The sequence below is a fragment of the Ranitomeya imitator genome, chromosome 10, assembly GCF_032444005.1.
Source record: "Ranitomeya imitator isolate aRanImi1 chromosome 10, aRanImi1.pri, whole genome shotgun sequence".
NCBI classification, from domain to species: domain Eukaryota; kingdom Metazoa; phylum Chordata; class Amphibia; order Anura; family Dendrobatidae; genus Ranitomeya; species Ranitomeya imitator.
In genome coordinates this window covers 40,876,067-40,900,443 of record NC_091291.1, presented here as the reverse complement: position 1 = coordinate 40,900,443, position 24,377 = coordinate 40,876,067, and the positions used below count along the sequence as shown (strand labels likewise).

General features: G+C 40.3%; 1 protein-coding gene across 1 annotated transcript in view; it reads left to right on the top strand.

Moving 5' to 3' along the window:
* Positions 1 to 1,764: 1,764 nt before the first annotated feature.
* The window catches only part of SYT5 (synaptotagmin 5), a 245,708-nt gene continuing 223,095 nt past the window's right edge, over positions 1,765 to 24,377 (top strand). The window contains exon 1 of the mRNA XM_069742798.1: positions 1,765 to 2,158. The gene's annotated coding sequence lies outside the window, so the exon portion shown is untranslated. The remainder of the gene's footprint in view (positions 2,159 to 24,377) is intronic.

Below are 24,377 nucleotides of genomic sequence, written 5' to 3'. Positions count from 1 at the left end.
TGGTGCAGAAAGTCTCAACTTATCTTCTAACGCAAGGTATTTCCACTGCTCAGTGATCTAATTTCTTTGCTCTTTAGTCTTTCTGTTTACCTTATGCAATTAATTGTCTGTTGTCGTCCACCCGTGCCACGGAATGAGGAGTTGTAACCTGCCAGTTGGAGCATCAGACTTGAACATGGCAGTAATGTTCTTGACCTTTCTTACCATGTCACTCAGATCAGTTCTTGACATTCTCCTCTGACCCCTCTCCTTGACGAGCTGTTTATGTCCACAAGATCCCAATTTTCCTCCATTACGCCATTCTCTGGACTTTCTTTACATTGTTACAGCATTGATAAACTCCGCAAAGTTGGCAATTATTAAAATTTTTGAATGAAGTAGTTTAGTTCCCATGACCATGCCTCGGTCAGAGTCACGGAGATCGCTTAGTTTGTCAAATCTAGTAGATCTGCTCTCAAGCTGATTGAAAATGTTGCACTCCTGGACCGCATGTATAAAGTCATTTATATAGTAATAAATAGAAGGGGACTTGACACCTAGTTGACTATACTGTACATTATGCCGTTGTGCGCCCTCAACGTTCTCCTACTCCAGTGCCGCACCACCTACTCCGGGATTGTGGAGAGAGACCCTTGCAGCACTAACCTGTCCATTTGGCTCATCTGCTCATGCTCCACCAACGTCTTGCTGCTGCTCTTGCCACATTCACTGCCCATATCAAAGCAATGGACAGATGTGGATAATGTAGGTGGTGCCAAGTCAGGGGGGTCGGTAACTATGAAGAGCTGTGCAGGAATGGACAGCGGGATGGGAGCGTTAAGGGAATATGTGGATTGCGGTTGTTCTTGGACAAGAACTCTGCCACTATGAGCAGACTATGTGGCCTAAACCTGCTCCCATGGCTGCAGCGTTTCCGGACTTGTCTTCCATCGAGCACATCAGGGGCGTCATTGGTTGACAAATGCAAAGGAAGCTGCCAGCAGCGGATCTTGATGATTTACCCAACTACATTCAGTGCGACAGAACATTATTATTATTATTATTTATTGTTATAGCGCCATTTATTCCATGGCGCTTTACATGTGAGGAGGGGTATACATAATGAAAACAAGTACAATAATCTTAAACAATACAAGTCATAACTGGTACAGGAGGAATGAGGACCCTGCCCGCGAAGGCTCACAATCAACATTCCTCCATTAATATCATCACTGATAGCAGCCGAGGCTGTAAGTGCCGGGATTTCTGCACTTGACGTTCTTACTCCAAACTGAACAGATCGAGATGTTTTGAAAATTTTGTTTCCGTTCTTTCATCATTTATTCATCATTAACAAGTTTCCATCCTGTGATTTCCACGACTTTCCCTTTTTGGCGTTGCAACTTCAAGGCTGATGAGTGCATATAAAGCACAGATGTGTTTCTTACTTTTCCTTTTGGTTCAGTTCAGGTGACATTAGATAAGAATTTTTTGGAAAAATAAAATTGTGTTATGAGATTATACAATTTTTCCACCCAAAATGTGATCATCTCCCGACACTTATCTTGGGATATCTCGAGCCAAGGGACAGGTTGCATATGTTACTCTGAATATTTCAATGAATTAATCCAAAAAAAGTCAAATTCAGCTACAAACATGGAATTCACTATAGTGTGAAATAAATGGCATACTGGGCTCTACTACATCTGAAAAGACAGCTGTGCTTCATCTGCTGGGCAGGAGGTGTCTACAGGATGAATACATGAGGTGTAGCAGGGTATGTGCACACACAATGCAGGCAAGTTGTTAGCAACAGTTTGCATTAGGAGGTGACAGCTTCCTCCATCCTCACCACCCTGCCTGTGGCAGACAGATGGAAGAGTCCTTCTGATAAAGAAGATTCCTGGCTGTGGATGTGTTTGTCTCCACCTCCCAGGCTTGCTGGGGCTCCACCTTAGCCAAACAACTCTGTTCTTCTCACTGCTCTGTTCAGCACTGTGAGCTGTGGACAGCTCCCTCCACCAACACAAAGGAGAGCAGCCAGCACCTGGGAGTGCTGGACAAAGACACAGGCTTCAGGCTTTGGGTTCACTTTCTCCTGTCTTCCCTGTCCTTGCTTTGACTTGCTGATTAGCTTGGAAGAAGAACAAAAGAACTTAGAAGGAAAGGCTGAGACCAGGTAAGGAGACCTCCTCATACCCCACAGCTATACTAGTAGGAATATGTTTGTGATTTACAGTCATTTTGGTTTGCAAAAAAGACACTTGTGGCATTGACACAATGGAAGAATTCTATATAAACCACATATCTCTATGGCACCAATGTATGGAGTCCAGCCTTCTTCTTCTTCTTCTACTCCTTCTTCTTCTACTTCTCCTTCTTCTTAATAATAATACTACTACTACTACTAATATTATTATTATTATTATTATTATTATTATTAGTCTCCTCCTTCTTCTCCTTCTTCTTTTTTCTCCTTTTTCTTCTTCTTAATCTTCTTTTTTTTCTTCTTCTTCTTCTTCCCTTTCTCCTTCTTCTTTTTCTTCTTCTCCTTCCCCTTCTTCTTCCCCTTCTCCTTCTTCACCTCCTTCTTCCTCTTCTTCTTCTCCTTCATCTCTTTTTTCTTCTTTTTCCCCTTCTCCTTCTTCTTGTTCTTCTTCTCCTCCTCCTTCTTCCTCTTCTTCTCCTTCTCCTCTTCCTATTTATGGTATAGTGTAGGGTGTGATCTCTAAACATTAACCCTTTCTTGTAACAGCAGCTTTTTCTTATGTGTTTGCTCCCATGGAATTGGAATGTTTACGTTTTAGAACGTCAATATTTACATTAGAGAAACAGTGGACAACTCCACATGTGGCTCTTCCAATTCTGGAACAACAGGTCTAAGTGTTTCCCTTCCAGGTGAAGATTAATGGTCATAGATTGTTATAGCTAATGAGGATTCTGAGATTTGTAGTTCTCCTTGAAGTGGAAGTCACCTTTTCCCTAAGGTGTGATGATGGATGTCTATAAATAAGGTGCCGCTTTGAAGGTGATATGAAGCTGCAATTCTTCTCACATCCCTGGATTGATAATGTGTTGATGAGTATGGCAGGGTCTGATATCACTAGAGGATAACACTAGATCTGATGTTTTCCCCTTATCTCCCATTTTCTACAATCTGGTGCTTAAGTTTGAGGAGCTGAGGATGAAGAAGAGACCTTTAAAGTTTGCTGCTTGTTGACAACATTTGCCCCCATGTGTTTTATTGCTTATGGTCAAGTTTGCTCTGTAGTTCTTGGTTTTCACAACAGGTGAATAATCATATAGCGTCATCACACAATTTGCTTGTGGCCTTTACCAATCCACATCCGTCCAGAAATTCCAAACAATCCGTAAAAATAAGACACTTTTTTTTTCCTTGTTGGTAAAAAAAAAATGTTTTAAGGCGTCAGATTATTTTGATTATAATAATCATCATTTTACAGTTCGCAAAATGATTGCAGCTTCATATCAGAATTATGTTCTGCAGACATATTTCACTTATAATCATAATAATTTTTTTTTTTTTTAATGTGTCCGTAAAAAAATATTGTGATTTTTTTTTTTTATATAAAAAATTAAAAGTCAAGTTGACAACCCTGATCCAGGTTATATATGTGAAAGTCCTATCACGTGAAAGCACGAGAAAGGCAAAGACTAAACTGCGAGTGTTAATATTCAATTACTATCTGTAAATATTTCACGCACTGGTGGACACCGATGGAAATCGGCCGCCGTGCAAAAACAGCATATGGGCCTTTTGCAGGCCATTAAATCGTCATAATGCACAATTTCCCCTGTTTTCGGGTGGATGGTTGCACAGGTTGCACCAATGATGTGTCCGCCCCTGATGGGTATTTAATGCAAAAATCCTACGGGTATAAAAGATTTGTACCCAGATCGTACAAGTGGCTGTTCTCTTATATCGCTGCTTATTTTATTTCCTGCCATAGGTATCCATTGTTCTTGAAGGGTTAAGTGCGTGGCACCTGTGTGCATTCACCTACTGCCGCTATCAGGTGTAGAGGGAACCAAGCGATCACTTGTTTATGAGTTGATGGTGGAAATTGCTGGCAGATACCTCGTTATCTGATTTGTTTCCATGACTTCACTAGAATATGTGGGAGAAAGCGCTTTCCGAGCTTCGATATGACTAATGAAAAATATACTGGTATCTCGCTAGCCAAATACTGATATGTGGATGCATAGATCTCTGCGCATTATATAAACAGCCGCCATAAAGAGACAATATAATTGTAGTACATACAATGTATAATATAGAATTCATTGGAGGGGGGATTTATGCTTCATGCAGACAAATTCTCTGAGAAAAATGGTGTTCAATCAAGGCTATTGTGATCTATAGAATATCCCCAAACCCTCTACAACCATTCACATCATGTTTCTTAGTGATCTGTCATGTTAAAATATACTTAGCAATACACAGGAAACCAAGGCTTGCTCCAAGTATTGTTTCTTATTCACACGTTTATTTCCTTTGTGTGTATTGGAACAATACAAATAAAAAACAGAGAAAAAAGACAAATTGGACATCACTTTACATAAACCCCCCAAAATGGACAGGACAAAATTGTTGGCAACTTCAACTTAACTATTTGGTTGCACCCTTTGGAATAAATAACTGCAATCAATTCCTATAACCATCAACAAGCTTCTAACACCTCTCAGCTGGAGTTTTGGAGCACTCTTCTTTTGCAAACTGCTCCAGGTCTCTTATATGTGAAGGCGCCTTCTCCCAACAGCAATTTTAAAATCTCTCCATAGGTGATCAATGGGATTGAGATCCAGACTCATTAATGGCCACTTCAAAACTCTCCAGAGCTTTGTTTCCATCCACCATCTTGAAGTATGTTTGGGGTCATTGTCCTACTGGAAGATCCATGACCTACGATGCAAACCCAGCTTTCTGACACTGGCCACTACATTGCGGACCTAAATCCTTTGGTAATTTTTAGATTTCATGATGTTTTGCACACAGTCAAGGCACCCTGTGCCAGAGAAAGAAAAACAACCTCAAAACATCTTTGAACCTCCACCATACTTCACTGTAGGCACTGTGTTCTATTCTTTGTAGGCCTCATTCCATTTTCAGTAAACAGTAGAATGATGTACTTTAGCAAAAAGCTCTATCTTGGTCTTGTCTGTCCACAAGATGCTTTCCCAGAAGGATTTTGACTTACATACATTTTGTCTATGTCAGCAGTGGGGTCCTCCTGGATCTCTTGCCATAGCATTTAATTTAATTGAAATGTCGACGGATAGTTTGCGCTGACCCTAATGCACCCTGAGCCTGCAGGACAGCTTGAATTTCTTTGGAACTTGATTGGGGCTGCTTATCCAAAATCCGGGCTACCTTTCATCAATTGTTTATATATAAACCTATAAAGCAGCGTAAGGCAGTGGAACAATAACTAATATCAAACGGCCTAATTATCAATAATTCATAAGGAGTGAATGAGTTATAGCCAGGAAGTCCACGACAGAAAATAGAGGTATCAAAATTAATCAAACACGTTTATTGAAATATCAAATATACATCAAAAATTACATATTCACAAAATACATAGACAAAGAGTAGTGAGTGGGGGGCAACAATTAAGAATGGCCAGCATGCATAGATGGTGATAGATGGAGAAAATAATACTGGCAATAGAACACGCAGAAAATCTTGAAAACCCTGCTACAGCATCACACTGACATGTGCTAAATGGTCATTATGAAGTTAATCGGCTATAGACATCAATGGTGTAACAAGGGACAATCCCAAGTGTATGGTCAGTAAATAGGAATTGGTCCAGAAATTTAGCCAAAAGACCAGAAGCACATAATGTCGCCCAAGCTACTAAAATATATATGTATACCACTCATGGTGATTCAAACTTACCTTGGGACATATTGTCATGCAGTGTCGGCGTGCTGTAAGCTGGGAAGGCCTCGACGCGCGTTTCACCGTCGTGGCTTCATCAGGAGGCGTGGCTTGTAAGAGGGAGGACTGGGGTATATGTAGGGGGAAGGGGAAGCTCTCCAGCGAACCAGCGCACATACAGTACTTATCATGATGTAAATGCTCACAGCGGCGAGGGCAGTCGCGCGACATGGAGTATGGGCGGGAGGACGTGCGTCATCACCGCCCATCCCCATGGCAATGCAGCCGGCCCACAACACCGCCGGAGCAACACAGCGCATGCGTGGGGTGCGTTCATACCAGGGAGGCTCAGAGAAGATAGGCAGGACATCGCTTGTAAAGGTATAATAACGGGGACAGCACACTTAAGGGCTACATGTGAAATACTTACTCTAGGTAAGAGATAAGTCTGTGAAACAATCTAAATTAAACTCCCATATATAACCTTGATTATAAAGTGACCACTTCCTGGTCGGTAAGTCAGGGTCTATAAGGTTAGGGGAATTACCCACCATCACATATAATTTAGTCCCAGATTAAAGATGATCAGGACCGTAAAGATGTTGTCCCAAAACTGGCATACCTCAAGGCTAAATATAAAATGTATGCCCTGAGTCAGAAGATAGACCCGTAGAGTCATCTAAATACTACTGTAAACTACCAATGTAGCATATATGTCCCAGGGTGTAACGTAGCCCCTTGCTAATGGATAAATTAACCATTTACCCACCATAGCATATAATGGCATCCTAAGTTGAGGGTAGCAAAGGGGATGCATCCCCGGACATAGTCGATTACACATGCCAGGGTGTCGACTAACCGACTAAAAACCCCAGTCCAACCCATTCAAAATCTACACGGATTTATAAAAAAGACTTGAAGCTGATGGCCTCGTTGAGACCAATTGGTGAGAGTGTGTCCAAAGTGACCATCCATCGTGTCTCTTCTTGGAGTAGTTTCTGTTTGATGGTCCCACCTCGAATCCCCATATATACATGATCAATCCCACAAGTTCTGAAGCCTTTAGGGTTGCTATGATGGGCCTCAAAGAAATGTTTGGGGATAGATTTAAGCAGAAGTGGTTCGGGGCAGTCAACTGAATTATTTATGTCCCTAATGTGTTCTTGGACACGGACTTTGAGGGGTCTAGTTGTCATGCCGATATAAATACGATTGCAAGGACATCGAGCGTGGTACACAACGGCTTCCGTATTGCACGGGATGTGATGTACAATTTTGTAAGTTTTATCCCCGGTGGAGTTGGTTAATTCTTTTGTCCTTGGAATGTATTTACAGGCTGAACAATTTCCGCAAGGGAAACAGCCCCAAGGAGGACACCTTTGACTCGTGCCAAAAGGGTTATTTCTGGGAGGGACATAATGGCTGTTACATAACATGTCACCCAGTGTGCGGGATTTACGCCAAGTAATCAAAGGGTAGGGGGTTAGTTGGCTAGACAGGTCCCTGTCTGTTAGTAAGACTGACCAATGTTTCCTGAAGATTTGATTGATCTCAGACCAGTTAGAGTTAAATTGAGTAATAAATCTTGGTACTAGGTCAGTGTTTCTAGAGGTCACCTTAGGCGGTCCAGTCAGCAGAGAGGGCCTGTCTGAATGTAATGCCCGTGAATAGCCCTTGTAAATATCTGCATATCTATAACCCCTATCTTTGAAGCGGCGTGTTGGATCTCTTGCTTGTTTATGAAAATTGCTGTCGTTTGAACAAATCCGACGTGCCCACAAGAATTGTCCAATTGGTATGGAGCTTTTAAGCTTTGGCGGGTGAGATGATGTGAAATGCAGAAGTGGGTATGCCCTCTGCTGGCCGAGAGGGTACTTTTGTATAGGTGTTGTAGCTTTCATCAATTGTTCTCTGCCGTCCACATCTAGGAAGATTAGCTACAGTGCCATGGGTTGTAAACTTCTTATGTTGCACACCCTGGACAACATCAAGATCTCTGGAGATGGACTTGCAACCTTGACATTGTTGATATGTTCCAAAATGTTGGTACTCAAGTCCTCAGACAGTTCTCTTCTCCTCTTTCTGTTCTCCGTGCTTAGTATGGCACACACAGACACACTATGCAAAGACTGAGTTAACATCTCCCCTTTTTATCAGGTTTCAGGTGCGATTTCCATATTGCCCACACCTGTTTCTTGCCACAGGTGAGTTTAAATAAGCATCACATGCTTGAAACAAAGTGTTTTATCCACAATTTTGGAAAAATGCCAGCAATTTTGTCCAGCCCATTTCTGGGGTTTTGAGTGAAATTGTGTTCAAATTGGCTTTTTTTATGTGTTTTTTGTGTTGTTCCAATTCACACAAAGGAAATAAACACGTGTATAACAAAACATGTGTAATTACAGTATAATTTTCTAGGAGAAATACTTAATTTTCTGGAACAATTACAAGAGTCCCAACACTTAAGGTGTATATGTATATGCCGAAAGTATTTATACACATATATATATATATATATATATATATATATATATATATATATATATATATATACACAATATATATATATACAATATGCACAATATTAAAAATGGTTCAGGGTGAATATCAGTCAATCACAAAGCAACATAAATACAAGATGTGTGGAGAATATCTAAAAAAAATAGTATCTATTCCCTTTTAAGCTGTAGAGAGTATACCATTTGTGAATGATAGTCGTTAGGGTAGGTCTGGTGTCTAATTGCTTAACAGATATTAGAAAGTTCAAGATTTTTTAAATAAAAATGTAATATTTGAACTGAACCAAATATGATCTAGTACTTGAAAGGGGAATCGCTTTTCAGACCTCTTATCTATTAGACAAAGCGGTAAGTGGCTACAAGGTGGGCCTCTCACACTGACGGACCCAATATACATTATTTGGATAGACCATATATTTAAATTAAGAACTTTAAAGTGACAAGTGTGCAATGCATAATCTCTAGCTGGCCGGCGCTGTAGAGAAATTGAACAGTTGTTAAGGTGGACCTGTCACCAGGTCAAAAATGGCCAATTTTTACCTATTTTTTGCTACCCCTTGTGTATTGCATTTTGTTTAATATAAATAGGCCATATGGTTCCATAGATAAGGGCCTTTTTATTTAGTATTAATTTTAATTACTTTTATATTGGGGCATGGCTCACAGGATCCTCAGTGGCTTGTCTTTAACCCCTAATCCCATATGACGTACTATCCCGTCGAGGTGACCTGGGACTTAATTCCCAGTGACGGGATAGTACGTCATATGCAATCGGCCGTGCTCACGGGGAAAGTGCGGCCAATCGCGGCTGGATGTCAGCTGACTATCGCAGCTGACATCCGACACTATCTGCCAGGAGTGGTCACGGACCGCTCCTCGCACATTAAGCCCCAGAACACTGCGATCAAACATGATTGCAGCGTTCCAAGGGCATTGGAGAAGCATCGCGCAGGCAGGGGGCTCCCTGCGTGCTTCCCTGAGACCCTCGGTACAAGGCGATGTGCTCACCTTGTACCGAGTGTCTCCTCCCTGCAGGCCCACATCCAAAATGGCCACGGGGCTACTTCCGGGTCCTGCAGGGAGGTGGCTTATAAGCGCCTGTTCAGAGCAGGCGCCTGTAAGCCTGGAGCAGTGCACGTCATCTCGCTGATCTGACACAGTGCTCTGCAAAGTGTCAGATTAGCGATCTGTCACTATATAGTGATGTCCCGACCGGGATAATGCATGTAGAAAAGCAGCGGAAACACCATCACGTGTTTCTCAACGCAAGCAATAAATAGCCAGGTCTTTCACCGGGAAGGAACAACCACAGGAAGGGCAGCATCCAAAAAGGAAAACCACCTATGCCAAAACATGGTATCCATCCACAGACAGCTGTTTCGGGGTATTTGCCCCTCATCAGTGTGGAGTAGGAAACTGGCTATTAGGAGCAGTGCCTAGTAAAAGGACTATAAACATAAGGATGAATGACCTCGGGGAGATCAAAACATCCAACACCGCGGAGACACCATCACGTGTTTCTCAATGCAGTGATTCCAGAACACTGCCCCTATCCCTTATGGGAAATATGCAAATGCATGTAGAAAAGCCACGGAGACACCATCACGTGTTTCTCAATGCAAGCAATAAATAGCCAGGTCTTTTACTAGGCACTGCTCTTAATAGCCAGTTTCCTACTCCACACTAATGAGGGGCAAATACCCCGAAACAGCTGTCTGTGGATGGATACCATGTTTTGGCACAGGTGGTTTTCCTTTTTGGATGCTGCCCTTCCCGTGGTTGTTCCTTCCCGGTGAAAGACCTGGCTATTTATTGCTTGCGTTGAGAAACATGTGATGGTGTCTCCGTGGCTTTTCTACATGCATTTACATATTTCCCATAAGGGATGGGGTAGTGTTCTGGATCACTGTGTTGAGAAACACGTGATGGTGTCTCCGCGGTGTTGGATGTTTTGATCTCCCCGAGGTCATTCATCCTTTTGTTTACTGACCGGGATAATGTAAAAAAAAAATATTTAGATGTGTAAAAAAAAAAATTATAATAATAATTCCTAAATAAAGAAAAAAAAATATTGTTTCCATAAATACATTTCTTTATCTAAATAAAAAAAAAAACAATAAAAGCACACATATTTAGTATTGCCGCGTCCGTAACGACCCAACCTATAAAACTGTGCCACTAGTTAACCCCTTCAGTGAACCCCGTTAAAAAAAAAAGAGGCAAAAAAACAACGCTTTATTATCATACTACCGAACAAAAAAAGAAATAACACGTGATCAAAAAGATGGATATAAATAACCATGGCACCGCTGAAAACATCATCTTGTCCCGCAAAAAAACGAGCCGCCATACAGCATCATCAGCGAAAAAATAAAAAAGTTATAGTCCTCAGAATAAAGAGATGCAAAATTAATTATTTTTTCTATAAAATAGTTTTTATCGTATAAAAGCGCCAAACATAAAAAAATGATATAAATGAGGTATCGTTGTAATCGTACTGACCCATAGAATAACACTGCTTTATCAATTTTACCAAACATGGAACGGTATAAACGCCCCCCACAAAAGAAATTCATGAATAGCTGGTTTTTGGTCATTCTGCCTCACACAAATCGGAATAAAAAGCGATCAAAAAATGTCACGTGCCCGAAAATGTTACAAATAAAAACGTCAACTCGTCCCGCAACAAACAAGACCTCACATGACTCTGTGGACCAAAATATGGAAAAATTATAGCTCTCAAAATGTGGAGACGCAAAAACTATTTTTTGCAATAAAAAGCGTCTTTTAGTGTGTGACGGCTGCCAATCATAAAAATCCGCTAGAAAACCCGCTATAAAAGTAAATCAACCCCCCCTCATGACTCCCTTAGTTAGGGAAAAATACTAAAATTAAAAAAAATGTATTTATTTCCATTTTCCCATTAGGGTTAGGGCTAGGGTTAAGGTTGGGGTTAGGGTTAGGGCTACAGTTAGGGTCGGGGCTCAAGTTAGAGTTAGGGTTGGGGCTAAAGTTTGGGGTTGGGGCTAAAGTTAGGGTTGGGGCTAAAGTTAGGGTTAGGGTTAGGATTACATTTGCGGTTGGGATTAGGGTTAGGGGTGTGTTAGGGTTAGGGGTGTGGTTAAGGTTATGGTTGGGATTAGGGTCAGGGGTGTGTTAGAGTTAGGGGTGTGTTTAGGGTTGGGATTAGGGTTAGGGGTGTGTTGGGGTTAGGGGTGTGGTTGGGGGTGTGTGGTTGGGATTAGGGATAGGGCTACAGTTAGGGTTTGGGCTAAAGTTAGGGTTAGGATTACATTTACGGTTGGGATTAGGGTTAGGGGTGTGTCAGGGTTAGGGGTGTGGTTAGGGTTATGGTTGGGATTAGGGTCAGGGGTGTGTTGGAGTTAGGGGTGTGTTTAGGGTTGGGATTAGGGTTAGGGGTGTGTTGGAGTTAGGGGTGTGGCTAGGGTTATGGTTGGGGGTGTGGTTGGAATTAGGGGTGTGTTTGGGTTAGGGTTTCAGTTATAATTGGGGGGTTTCCATTGTTTAGGCACATCAGGGGCTCTCCAAACGTGACATGGTGTCCGATCTCAATTCTGCGTTGAAAAAGTAAAAGAGACACTACTCTCCCCTGATGAAGTCACTAATACGACGATACGCGTTGGGTGGGTGATCTGGGAGCTGATTTCTGATCCTTCATCTTATTTTTCTTCAGCCAAATGCACGATGTGAGCATGACCATTAGGTGTATATTGTATAAATTCTATCCTTTTGAAAAATATCTGGCTCATTTACCATTTGGAAATTACTATTGCTAAGATGTTTTCTATCTTTTGAGCATTAATTATTCCATGTGCATTTAGGGCATTTATTTTTGTCTTCATAGGCTGCTATAGAGACTGCATTTTGCACTTTCTATATCTATATTGGGTACCAATCTGTTATAATTGGATTGCTATTTTTTCTTGTACAGTGTAAACTGAATTTAACTGACAATATACTGCGTACAATATTGCCTGTGATGTAACTTGATGATGGACTGGACCCATGCTCCCTACTCTGTGTTCCCCCGACCCATTTTTTGGGTATATTCTGTGATTTCTGGTTTTAAATGTTTTTAAAATTTTGTGTGCGGTAGGTGGTTTAAATGACTTTGGAATTAATAAAATTTGTTAATCTTTCTTGGTGATCCCTGCGTATGTGCATGTCTTCTTTGCTTTTTTGTACTGAAAAAGTAAAACAGTGCTCCATCCCTTCCGAGCTCTCCCGTGCGCCCAAACAGGGGTTTACCCCAACATATGGGTTATCATCGTACTCAGGACAAATTGGACAACAACTTTTGGGGTCCAATTTCTCTTGTTACCCTTGGGAAAATAAAAATTTGGGGGGGGGGCAAAAAAATAATTTTTGTGGAAAAAAATGATTTTTTATTTTCACGGCTCTGCGTTATAAACTGTAGTGAAACACTTGGGGGTTCAAACTTCTCACAACACATCTAGATAAGCTCCTTGGGGGTCTAGTTTCCAATATGGGGTCACTTGTGGGGGGTTTCTACTGTTTAGGTACATCAGGGTCTCTGCAAATGCAACGTGACACCTGCAGACCAATCGATCTAAGTCTGCATTCCAAATGGCGCTCCTTCCCTTTTGAGCTCTGCCATGCATCCAAACGGTTGTTCCCCCCCATATATGGGGTATCAGCGCACTCAGGACAAATTGGACAACAACTTTTGGTGTCCAATTTCTCCTGTTACCCTTGGAAAAAAACAAAACTGGGGACTAAAAATAATTTTTGTGGGAAAAAAATGATTTTTTATTTTCATGGCTCTGCGTTATAATCTGTAGTGAAACACTTGGGGCTTCAAAGCTCTCACAACACATCTAGATCAGTTTCTTAGGGGATCTACTTTCAAAAATGGTGTCACTTGTGGGGGGTTTCAATATTTAGGCACATCAGGGGCTCTCCAAATGCAACATGGCGTCCCATCTCAGTTCCTGTCAAGTTTGCATTGAAAAGTCAAATGGCGCTCCTTCCCTTCCGAGCTCTGCCATGCGCCCAAACAGTGGTTTACCCCCACATATGGGGTATCAGCGTACTCAGGACAAATTTTGCAACAACTTTTGGGTCTATTTTCTCCTGTTACCCTTGGTAAAATAAAACAAATTGGAGCTGAAGTAAATTTTTTGTGAAAAAAAGTTAAATGTTCATTTTTTTAAACATTCCAAAAATTCCTGTGAAACACCTCGAGGGTTAATAAACCTCTTGAATGTGGTTTTGAGCACCTTGAGGGGTGCAGTTTTTAGAATGGTGTCACACTTGGTTATGTTCTATCATATAGACCCCTCAAAATGACTTCAAATGTGATGTGGTCCCTAAAAAAAATGGTGTTGTAAAAATGAGAAATTGCTAGTCAATTTTTAACTCTTATAACTCCCTAACAAAGAAACATTTTTGTTCCAAAATTGTGCTGATGTAAAGTGGACATGTGGGAAATGTTACTTATTAAGTATTTTGCATGATATATCTCTGTGATTTTATGGCATAAAAATTCAAAGTTGGAAAATTGCAAAAAATTTTAAAATTTTTGCCAAATTTCCGTTTTTTTTTCACAAATAAACGCAGGAAATATCAAAGAAATTTTACCACTATCATGAAACCCAATATGTCACGAGAAAACAATGTCAGAATCATCAGGATCCGTTGAAGCGTTCCAGAGTTAGAACCTCATAAAGGGACAGTGGTCAGAATTGTAAACATTGGCCCGGTCATTAACGTGCAAACCACCCTTGGGGGTAAAGGGGTTAAGCTTCTCTGCATTATTATCCTGTGACCTACGCCCAGGTGGTAAAGATCTTACAAATTAGTACTAGATAAAAAGGACCATATCTAGGAAACCATATGGGATATTAGAAAACAGAAAAAATTAATAATCAGGGGAGCTGCGGAAATAAAATGAGAGCAGCAGTTGGTTGCTTTTCAGCTGGTGAAATTTCCACAAATGAATACAGCTGAGATCTCGGGCACCAACCTGAAAGCAGATGAACAAAATCACTCCCATTCCCAACCAAGAATGCACAGTTTCCATGTTACACCACTGTCTCAGGAGAATGGATGGCTATGACATACAGGACAGCACTGATCCGATGCAGCCAAAGGCAGGATAAACAGAGATTTCATCCAATAACTCACTGGACCATCAAGAACTCGTATTCCAGCCGCGACTCGTCGCTGCCCAGATATTTTCTTTTTTCCATCATTCTGCCTACTACTAACAAATACTCCTCATCCAGCTGCTATCCATAATATTTTGTATGCTCTGCTGCCGAGCACTCGTGAAAGTAAGATGATACCAGCTATCATATGTATCTGCTACCTCCTCTGTATGAAAAACGGCTATCATATGTATCTGCTACCTCCTCTGTATGATTCCGGCTATCATATGTATCTGCTACATCCTCTGTGTGATATTGGCTATTATATGTATAAGCTACATCCTCTGAATGATTCCAGCTATTATATGTATCTGCTACATCCTCTGTATGATTCCGGCTATTATATGTGTCTGCTACCTCATCTGTATGATACCGGCTATCATATGTATCTTCTACATACTCTGTATGATACCGGCTATTATATGTATCTGCTACATCCTCTGTATGATACGGCTATCATATGTATCTGCTACCTCATCTGTATGATACCGGCCATCATATGTATCTGCTACATCCTCTGTATGATTCCGGCTATCATATGTATCTGCTACCTCATCTGTATGATACCGGCTATCATATGTATCTGCTACATCCTCTGTATAATACCGGCTATCATATGTGTCTGCTACATCCTCTGTATGATCCCAGCTATCATATGTATCTGCTACATCCTCTGTATGATTCCAGCTATCATATGTATCTGCTACATCCTTTGTATGATTCCGGATATCATATGTATCTGCTAAATCCTCAGCATGATACCGGCTATCATATGTATCTGCTACCTCATCTGTATGATACCGGCTATCATATGTATCTGCTACATCCTCTGTATGATTCCGGCTATCATATGTATCTGCTACCTCATCTGTATGATACCGGCTATCATATGTATCTGCTACATCCTCTGTATGATTCCGGCTATCATATGTATCTGCTACCTCATCTGTATGATACCGGCCATCATATGTATCTGCTACATCCTCTGTATGATTCCGGCTATCATATGTATCTGCTACATCCTCTGTATGATTCCGGCTATCATATGTATCTGCTACCTCATCTGTATGATACCGGCCATCATATGTATCTGCTACATCCTCTGTATGATTCCGGCTATCATATGTATCTACTAAATCCTCTGTATGATTCCAGCTATCATATGTATCTGCTACATCCTGTGCATGATACTGGCTATCATACAGTTAGGTCCATATATATTTGGACAGAGACAACATTTTTCTAATTTTGGTTATAGATATTACCACATTGAATTTTAAACAAAACAATTCAGATGCAGTTGAAGTTCAGACTTTTAGCTTTCATTTGAGGGTATCCACATTAAAATTGGATGAAGGGTTTAGGAATTTCAGCTCCTTAACATGTGCCACCCTGTTTTTAAATTGACCAAAAGTAATTGGACAATTGACTCCAAGGCTATTTTATGGACAGGTGTGGGCAATCCCTTCATTATGTCATTCTCAATTAAGCAGATAAAAGGCCTGGAGTTGATTTGAGGTGTGGTGCTTGTATTTGGAAGGTTTTGCTGTGAAGTAAACATGTGGTCAAAGGAGCTCTCCATGCAGGTGAAACAAGCCATCCTTAAGCTGCGAAAACAGAAAAAACCCATCCGAGAAATTGCTGCAATATTAGGAGTGGCAAAATCTACAGTTTGGTACATCCTGAGAAAGAAAGAAAGCATTGGTGAACTCATCAATGCAAAAAGACCTGGGCGCCCACGGAAGACAACAGTGGTGGATGATCACAGAATAATCTCCATGGTGAAGAGAAACCCCTTCACAACAGCCAACCAAGTGAACAACACTCTCCAGGAGGTCGGCGTATCAATATCCAAATCTACCATAAACAGAAGACTGCATGAAAGTAACTACAGAGGGTTCACTGCACGGTGCAGCCACTCATAAGCATCAAGAATAAAAAGGCTAGACTGGACTTTGCTAAAAAACATCTAAAAAAGCCAGCACAGTTCTGGAAGAACATTCTTTGGACAGATGAAACCAAGATCAACCTCTACCAGAATGATGGAAAGAGAAAAGTATGGTGAAGGCGTGGTACAGCTCATGATCCAAAGCATACCACATCATCTGTAAACACGGCGGAGGCAGTGTGATGGCTTGGGCATGCATGGCGGCCAGTGGCACTGGGTCACTGGTGTTTATTGATGGTGTGACACAGGACAGAAGCTGCCGAATGAATTCTGAGGTATTCAGAGCCGCCATACTGTGTGCTCAGATCCAGCCAAATGCAGCCAAACTGATTGGTCGTCGTTTCATACTACAGATGGACAATGACCCAAAACATAAAGCCAAAGCAACCCAGGAGTTTATTAAAGCAAAGAAGCGGAATATTCTTGAATGGCCAAGTCAGTCATCTGATCTCAACCCAATTGAGCAGCATTTCACTTGTTAAAGACTAAACTTCAGACAGAAAGGCCCACAAACAAACAGGAACTGAAAACCACCGCAGTGAAGGCCTGGCAGAGCATCAAAAAGGAGGAAACACAGCGTCTGGTGATGTCCAGGAGTTCAAGACTTCAGGCAGTCATTGCCAGCAAAGGGTTTTCAACCAAGTACTAAAAATAAACATTTTATTTAAAATTATTTAATCTGTCCAATTACTTTTGGTCCCTTTAAAAACAGGGTGGCACATGTTAAGGAGCTGAAACTCCTAAACCCTTCATCCAATTTTAATGTGGATACCCTCAAATGAAAGCTGAAAGTCTGAACTTCAACTGCATCTGAATTGTTTTGTTTAAAATTCATTGTGGTAATGTCTGTAACCAAAATTAGAAAAAGGTTGTCTCTGTCCAAATATATATGGACCTAACTGTATGTATCTGCTACATCCTCTGTATGATTCCGGCTATCATATGTATCTGCTACCTCATCTGTATGATACCGGCTATCATATGTATCTGCTACATCCTCTGTATGATTCGGCTATCATATGTATCTACTAAATCCTCTGTATAATACCGGCTATCATATGTGTCTGCTACATCCTCTGTATGATCCCGGCTATCATATGTATCTGCTACATCCTCTGTATGATTCCAGCTATCATATGTATCTGCTACATCCTTTGTATGATTCCAGATATCATATGTATCTGCTAAATCCTCAGCATGATACCGGCTATCATATGTGTCTGCTACATCCTCTGTATGATTCCGGTTATCATATGTGTCTGCTACATCCTCTGTATGATTCCAGCTATCATATGTATCTGCTACATCCTCTGTATGATTCCGGCTATCATATGTGTCTGCTACATCCTCTGTATGATTCCGGTTATCATATGTGTCTGCTACATCCTCTGTATGATTCCAGCTATCATATGTGTCTGCTACATCCTCTGTATGATTCCAGCTATCATATGTATCTGCTACATCCTGTGCATGATACTGGCTATCATATGTATCTGCTACACCCACTTTATAATTCTGGCTATCATATGTATCTGCTACACCCACTTTATAATTCTGGCTATCATATGTATCTGCTATATCCTTTTTATGATTCCGGCTATCATATGTATCTGCTACATCCTCTGTATGATTCCAGCTATTATATGTATCTGCTACATCCTCTTTATGATTCCGGCTATCATATGTCTCTGCTACATCATCTGTATGATTCCGGCTATCATATGTATCTTCAACATCCTCTGTATGATTCTGGCTAGCATATGTATCTGCTACATCCTCTGTATGATTCCGGCTATTATATGTGTCTTCTACATCCTCTTTATGATACCGGCTATCATATGTCTCTGCTACATCATCTGTATGATTCCGGCTATCATATGTATCTGCTACATCCTCTGTATGATTCCGGCTATCTTATGTATCTGCTACATCCTCTGTATGCTTCTGGCTATCATATGTATCTGCTACATTCTCTGTATGATGGAAACAGGAACACATGGGCTACTTGCACAGTGAACAAGTCTGTAGGATCATGTTCACACACCACCAAGAAACCTGAAGACACAAAAGAGAATAGTAAAACCAAAAACACTCAGTTTGAAAAAAATGTTGCAGTAATCCGCAAGTGCTAGTAAAAGATGTAAAAAACAGGGTATTCTCTGTATGATACTGGCTATCATATGTATCTGCAACACCCACTTTATGATTCTGGCTATCATATGTATCTGCTACATCCTCTACATGATTCCAGCTATCACATGTATCTGCTACATCCTCTGCATAATTCCGGCTATCATATGTAGTTGCTACATCCTCTTTTTGATTCCGGCTATCATATGTGTCTGCTACATCCGCTGTATGATACCGGATATCATATGTATCTGCTATATCCTCTGTATGATACCGGCTAACATATGTATCTGCTACATTCTCTGTATGATTATGGCTATCATATGTATCTGCTACATCCTCTCTATGATTCCGGCTCTCATATGTATCTGCTACATCCTCTTTATGATTCCGGCTATCATATGTATCTGCTAAATCCTCTGCATGATACCGGCTATCATATGTGTCTGCTACATCCTCTGCATGATTCCAGCTATCATATGTATCTGCTACATCCTCTGCATGATACTGGCTATCATATGTATCTGCTACTCTGCTACACCCACTTTATAATTCTGGCTATCATATGTTTCTGCTACACCCACTTTATAATTCTGGCTATCATATGTATCTGCTATATCCTCTTTATGATTCCGGCTATCATATGTATCTGCTACATCCTCTGTATGATTCCGGCTATTATATGTATCTGCTACATCCTCTGTATGATTCCGGCTATTATATGTATCTGCTACATCCTCTGTATGATTCCGGCTATTATATGTATCTGCTACATCCTCTGTATGATTCCGGCTATTATATGTCTCTGCTACATCCTCTTTATGATACCGGCTATCATATGTCTCTGCTACATCCTCTGTATGCTTCCAGCTATCATATGTATCTGCTACATCCTCTGTATGATTCCAGCTATCATATGTATCTGCTACATCCTCTGCATGATACTGGCTATCATATGTATCTGCTACTCTGCTACACCCACTTTATAATTCTGGCTATCATATGTATCTGCTACACCCACTTTATAATTCTGGCTATCATATGTATCTGCTATATCCTCTTTATGATTCCGGCTATCATATGTATCTGCTACATCCTCTGTATGATTCCAGCTATCATATGTATCTGCTACATCCTCTGCATGATACTGGCTATCATATGTATCTGCTACTCTGCTACACCCACTTTATAATTCTGGCTATCATATGTATCTGCTACACCCACTTTATAATTCTGGCTATCATATGTATCTGCTACATCCTCTGTATGATTCCGGCTATTATATGTATCTGCTACATCCTCTGTATGATTCCGGCTATTATATGTATCTGCTACATCCTCTGTATGATTCCGGCTATTATATGTATCTGCTACATCCTCTGTATGATTCCGGCTATTATATGTATCTGCTACATCCTCTTTATGATACCGGCTATCATATGTCTCTGCTACATCCTCTGTATGCTTCCGGCTATCATATGTATCTGCTACATTCTCTGTATGATTCTGGCTATCATATGTATCTGCTACATCCTCTACATGATTCCAGCTATCACATGTATCTGCTACATCCTCTGCATAATTCCGGCTATCATATGTAGTTGCTACATCCTCTTTTTGATTCCGGCTATCATATGTGTCTGCTACATCCGCTGTATGATACCGGCTATCATATGTATCTGCTATATCCTCTGTATGATACCGGCTATGATATGTATCTGCTACATTCTCTGTATGATTATGGCTATCATATGTATCTGCTACATCCTCTCTATGATTCCGGCTCTCATATGTATCTGCTACATCCTCTTTATGATTCCGGCTATCATATGTATCTGCTAAATCCTCTGCGTGATACCGGCTATCATATGTGTCTGCTACATCCTCTGTATGATTCCAGCTATCATATGTATCTGCTACATCCTCTGTATGATTCCAGCTATCATATGTATCTGCTACATCCTCTGCATGATACTGGCTATCATATGTATCTGCTACTCTGCTACACCCACTTTATAATTCTGGCTATCATATGTATCTGCTATATCCTCTTTATGATTCCGGCTATCATATGTATCTGCTACATCCTTTGTATGATTCCGGCTATTATATGTATCTGCTACATCCTCTGTGTGATTCCAGCTATTATATGTATCTGCTACATCCTCTGTATGATTCCGGCTATTATATGTATCTGCTACATCCTCTGTATGATTCCGGCTATTATATGTATCTGCTACATCCTCTGTATGATTCCGGCTATTATATGTATCTGCTACATCCTCTGTATGATTCCAGCTATCATATGTATCTTCAACATCCTCTGTATGATTCCGGCTATCATATGTATCTGCTACACCCACTTTATGATTCTGGCTATCATATGTATCTGCTACATCCTCTGTATGATTCCGGCTATCATATGTATCTGCTACATCCTCTGTATGATTCCAGCTATCATATGCATCCTCCAAATCCTTTTTATGATTCCAGCTATCATATGTATCTGCTACATCCTCTTTATGATTCCAGCTATCATATGCTTCAGCTATCCCCTCTGTATGATTCCAGCTATCATATTCATCTGCTTCATCCTCTTTATGATTCCGGCTATCATATGTATCTGCTACATCCTCTTTATGATTCCAGCTATCATATGTATCTGCTACATCCTCTTTATGATTCCAGCTATCATATGTATCTGCTTCATCCTCTTTATGATTCCGGCTATCAAATGTATCTGCTACATCCTCTGTATGATTCCAGCTATCATATGCATCTACTACATCCTCTGTATGATTCCGGCTATCATATGTATCTGCTACATCCTCTGTATGATACCGGCTATCATATGTATCTGCTACATCCTCTGTATGATTCCAGCTATCATATACATCCTCTACATCCTTTTTATGATTCTGGCTATCATATGCATCTGCTACATCCTCTGTATGATTCCAGCTATCATATGTATCCTCTACATCCTTTTTATGATTCCGGCTATCATATGTATCTGCTACATCCTCTGTATAAATCCGGCTATCATATGTATCCTCCAGATCTACTTTTATATACATCATCTGTGTGATACGAATCTCTATGAGATTTCTCTTCCTCTTTGCATGTACATGTGTTCAGTTAAATTAATTCCCTGTATCACTCAGTATTAGATTTCTCCAGTTATTTTTTCATAAATGAAGTGAGAATTATATTAAGGCATAGAAGCTTATCTTGTATAAAGTATGACGGTCTGTTATAGTCTATACACATTGCTGCATATACAAACACTGAACAGGTATTCATTTTATTCTCACAAATCCATTATAGGGACACGTTGGCGCGCACTGTGCCATTGACTGACATCTCCATTAGGGATTCTCCCCAAGAGACAATGTTTGTAGAGGTGAATACCTCCATGATGTGGAATGCAATGGAGCATGCTACATATTTTATACTCATGGATTCCCTTTGGACACACAAGAAAATAATAAAAAACTTCTATGTACATCCCCATAAATCGGTGGCATAAGGAGAGTGACAGTATGTCCCATTACATTCATTTGGTTACTCATTACACATCTGAAATCGGGCCATGCGAATTGGCTTTCAAAAGTTATAGCTATACATTTTATTGGATTTGTGATTTATCATTTTTGTATCTATCAATTCCCAGAAGCTGAAATATAAAAACTTAAGATATTTTATTTGCTTTTTTATTTTCTTTTATTGTTTAAGTAATTATACTTAAGTGAACAATAAATGACATTAGAGTCACAGATACAGATGTCTGCAGAATCGTGAACATCTGTGTGTACAGAGTAAAATAGTCTTTATGGTACTGACATTTCTAATGCAGCTGATGCATATAAACTGATAATTATCGGTTCCGCAAGGACCCATACATTTTGTCAACCTTTGAACTTTTTGGAAATCTAAATTTAAGCAAGTCACAAGTTTCTATTTCAGTTTCTTTCCTTTGCCAGGTTAACATTTTATTCCGTTGTTTCCCGTTGATTTTGCATCTTTGGAAAGCCTGACCCCAAAATCAATACATTTCTAAGCATAGTCGCCCTTTCCAATCGTAATCCCAAATAAACTAAGAGTAAAGTTTATTTTCTAGGTGACTAAGTGCATTTTTTTTTAAGAGCCATGGCGGTAATCCTCCCAGGGGTTAAGTCTCCGAGAGCCCAAATCAATACAATGTTTTAGAGTCCATTTGAAAGTACCATGTAGAGCGAAGAAAAATGATTCTTTTGCCACTTTGCCACGGATTGAAATGTTACCTGCTGATTCTTTTAGGAGCAATTATCCAAAGTGCTTCTGATTGCTCCGGATACATGAAGTTGTGAGTCACTTGGATTTGTAGAGTTGTAATGTTACATTTCAATGTTGCCCCCTATTAGGGATGATTGACAGTGATGTGGAAGTAATGTTCAATCCCATTGAGAAGGAAAAAGAACATGTAGTCACCTTGTACCTTTCTCTGCGTCTAAAGTATCAGGAAATATAACTGTGGGAACGGTCACGATGGACTGAAGAGCCGGTAATTGAGTAAAACGCATAGTCTAATAGTCTTTTCACATTTCTTCTGCCAATTAAAGATTCTTCATAATGAAATTATGGATCGTCTGCAGCTCATGATAAGTAATGAGGGCCAGAAAACATAACTCTATGTATTAGTAAGTTATCTATGTGACTCCAGACCCAGCTATGTGGCTGCAAGCAGATAGTCTTGAATACACAGTTAACAGTACATGCTGCACAGAGGAAGAGCGGCCCTGTCTGTTGATAATTAATGGCCTGGGGGGCAAATGCCTCTCTGCCACCTGGCCCAGTCCGCGCCTGTCTATGTCTAACGCAGTGGTCTCCATCTAGTTGCTCCAAGCTTCTGCAAAACTACAGCTGTGGCTCACAGTTTGGAGAACACTTATCTAAAATTTGCTCTCCATTACTGGAAGTTAGTGGCTTTATGATATTTATTATAAGAAAGGGTTATTTTATAGATTTAATATAATAAAAATTACAAAGTGCTTGTAGAAATAAGGAACCTTGCAATTTACCTGTTATTAAAGAAGCCCTCCTACTCCTCTTATCAAAGTTTTTATTCTCTATATTACAATCATCATATTATATAGCACTGTGCACTTACAATTGCTCATTTTGCCTTTCTACCCAGGTCCTTCTTCTCTTTTCCATTAGGTCTGTGACATCACGTGATTAACAACTGACTAGCTGCATCTTTCTAAACTCAATGTAGAAACAGGAGGTCAATTTTCCCTTTATGAGTCATGAGTCACTGCAAAAGTCCTTGGTAGGAGAAGGAGGGAGCAGCTTGGTTAGGAGGTGAAGATAAATGCAGGGACAAGAGACTTCCTGTTTCTAGATAGAAAATAATTAAATGGGTAGAAAGGCAAAATGAGAAATTGTAAGTGCACAATGATCTATATGATGACTGAAATATAAAATGAGGATAAAAACTTTGATTTGAGTGTTTTTTTTAATTCTTTTTCTTCTCAACAACAGAGGAAACTGTTGGCTAAGTGTCTGCCGCTTCTGTAATCTATCAACAATGGCCGGTCTCCCAAGCATACGAGCTCTTACAATAGATCCAATGGATCTGGCCAACTTCAGTTATTTCAGTTATGTTATTTCTGCTAAATCTTTGACCATAATGTTTATTTGGGGATGGAAAGAGAGGGTACCAT